This window comes from Poecilia formosa, unplaced genomic scaffold (genome assembly GCF_000485575.1).
Source record: "Poecilia formosa unplaced genomic scaffold, Poecilia_formosa-5.1.2 Scaffold91, whole genome shotgun sequence".
Taxonomy (NCBI): Eukaryota; Metazoa; Chordata; class Actinopteri; order Cyprinodontiformes; family Poeciliidae; genus Poecilia; species Poecilia formosa.
The window spans coordinates 1,934,703-1,937,648 of NW_006800030.1; the positions used below are offsets into that span (position 1 = coordinate 1,934,703).

The window sequence follows — 2,946 nt, forward strand, 5'->3', positions numbered from 1 at the left end:
AGATACATAACTATATAATGACCATCCAAGTAGATAAATTTTATTTTATGTTGTTGGTTGTTTAATGTTGGATGAAGAATATCTTTAATGTTGAAGCTTTTAGGGTGGAGGGGGGTTTTGTGGGGTTGGGCATAGTTTACCCCAGTCCCATGAAGAAAACACAAATCACACAGCAAATTCAAAAGTGTTTCAGAGTTTGACTATGCAGTGTTGTTTTTTTACACTGTAGAGTTCATTAGTAATTAGAAACACTTCCAGTGTTGGCGACAGCATCATCTACTGATGTCAGTTATTTTTGTAGTATTGGTGCAGAGTTTTATAGCAAAATCTCTGCACCAGTGTGCATTTGTGATTGAGTCCTCACGGTTCGCACGGTGCGTAAGCACGCTACGTAAAATGCGACGTAGCGTCTGTAGCGACGTACTATAAATGCGCATGCTTCAAAAAAGCTGACAGCTGTTATTTTTCGGCAGGATTAACCAGTTGGTGGATAGAGCGGTCTTTTCGGATAACAAAAAACACAGGTAAGTTTTGTTTGTACGTATAATTTTGACCAAATGCTAGTGCCAGTTTAATAAATGTGCCACTAGAGATGCTAAATGTCGACTTAAGGAAGATAGACAAATTTATCGGTTATAGTGGATTTTCTTTTTCACTAAGGCAGTTGGACACTGTCAATATTACCACTATTTTTCCTCAAAAACTGCACTTTCAGTTCCCTCCATGTTGTGTTCGCTTTGTTTGCCCTTCCCTCCCGCGCTCTCTCCGTTGCTACATCGTATTGTAGCGCAACGTACGACACCTTAAGAGTGCCAGTCATAGTCATTATAATGCAATGAAAGCCTTTATCCATTCCAATGTTGACATTTTAAAAGCAGAAAATTTTAATGGAGGCTGCTTTTCAGCTTTCATTGGGGATGGGCAAACATGGCACAGCTGCACCCCCCACCACTTCACCCAAAGACCATTAAAACCCTTAACGGGTATTCCTTGTTTTTTTTTTTTTTTTGGGAGGTGACAATGCTGTAAGCATAACCAACTCACTGTTTAAGTAATGTTTAGCTTTTTTTTCTCAGATATTTGTGATAGTACTCTCTAAAGTTCAATATGCATGACAGACATGCTACATCAAGCTCAATGGGGCCTCATATTCAACATTTTTGAGACAAGGTAATGTTTTTTCGTTTATTCAATTTGACTTGCTGTATTTGAGCATTTTAATAATTTTCAAAACTGAATGTATGTTTACAGCCAAAGAGAAGCTTAACATCCTTGAAGAAACAAATGTATATCTTGTGAATGAAACTGGGTCGGAAGTTGAGGACATCAGTGACATTCTGGAGGAGAAATCCAAAGTTGTCTGGAACATCACAGATGCCTTTTCTGTCAAAGGTAATAGTAGGACAATAAAATTAGGTTTATAATATTTAATATAGTTAAAACTTTTGAGGCACAGAAAGTTCAAAAGTTGTTTTTCTTTTTTTATGCTTCAATGACATAGCAAAAATCATTCTGTTATTGTAGGCACAAATTATTTAATGGTGGTCCACTGTCTCTTTGTATTTCTGGTTTCTCCTTAGAATCTGCAGAGGAGTCTTCATGCGCAGACACTTTCTCATCACATTCATCAATGAGCTGTTGTTCATGTCCTCTGAATGGTGATGACACCTTGATGACGTCCCCAAGAAGAGATTCAAGTGATGACATTTTCTCGCAGTCCAAAGAGGTGATATTTTCACTATTTATGTAAAATCACTTTTATATGCAATTATGTGGGAATAGTTTCTGAATGAAGTTTGGTCATTCATCTTGTATTTTAATAAAGATTTTTTTTATTGCTGTTGCTGTTTGTGTACCTCCTGCCTCCACCACCCAGTGGGAAGAAGAGGGTTGTGAAGATCTGTTCAAGAAGCTCTGAGGCATGATGTCCAGTTTCACAAAGTAAGTCAACCCAACCTTTAGTAAAGTGTGTGTAATTGCATAGTTGAAAGGCTATTATCTGATTTAATTTTGCTCCACTGAAAAATTTCTTTGTCATGCCGCAGCCTTCAAGAGATGACAAGCTCAGTCCAGGGAAGGCAGCCTTACTACGTTTTAGCAGTTGGAGCGTTGCACCATCAATGACTACTACATAGTTGTGGATCGTCAACTCATTCCCTGCAAGGCTAAGTCATAAATTTCAGCTTCTGACGAACTCTTCATTGAACAGTATGTGCACTAATGCCCCAAAAACAGATTGCAATAGCATACCACTGGGAGTTGTTGTGTTTTAACTGCATTGATTATGGAAATGTAAAGACAGTGAGAAAGTGAGTAAACAAATGAGGACATTGTGGCAGAAAACATACANTCTGTTCTTTGTGTAGGAAATGTTTGCATGTTTGGTGTTGAATCCTGATACTTGAATGTAATCTTTGCTCTGTCAGCTAGTGGATTTGTTGTCAGTTGGTTGTTTTGGTAAGCATAAAGCAGACGCAAAGCCAGAAAAAATAAGAATGCAAGTGTTTTTGAATTGTTATTTTGTCGGTTTTTCTAGTTTATCCTTTTTATGCAGCTGCTATTGTTTCCGAAAGCTCAATAAACAACCAAAACTGGACTAAATGCTTTGTTTATTTGTAGAACATATTCACAACAGACATATTAAAATATGTATTTTATAAACTATCTCAGAGCTGCTGCCTTGCAGCAAGAAGATTCTGGTTTCAATTCCCGCCCTTGGGTCTTTCTGCATGGAGTTTGCATGTTCTCCCTGTGCATGCGTGGGTTCTCTCTGGGTACTCCGGCTTCCTCGGCCTCTCCAAATTCTCCCTAGGTGTGAGGGCAACACAGAGAAACACTGGTCTCTGTCTGTCTCTGTCAGACAGAGACAGACAGAGACCAGTGTTTCTCTGTGTTGCCCTGCGACAGACTGGTGACCTGTCCAGGATGACCCCGCCTCTTGCCTGG

General features: G+C 39.0%; 1 long non-coding RNA gene across 1 annotated transcript; it reads left to right on the forward strand.

The window, feature by feature from the left end:
* Nucleotides 1-423: 423 nt before the first annotated feature.
* On the forward strand, nucleotides 424-2,343 carry LOC103141947 (uncharacterized). Its single transcript, XR_476637.2, has 6 exons — nucleotides 424-524; nucleotides 1,077-1,170; nucleotides 1,252-1,392; nucleotides 1,581-1,726; nucleotides 1,877-1,941; nucleotides 2,046-2,343. It is a non-coding gene; the product is annotated as an uncharacterized LOC103141947 (long non-coding RNA).
* Nucleotides 2,344-2,946: the final 603 nt, after the last annotated feature.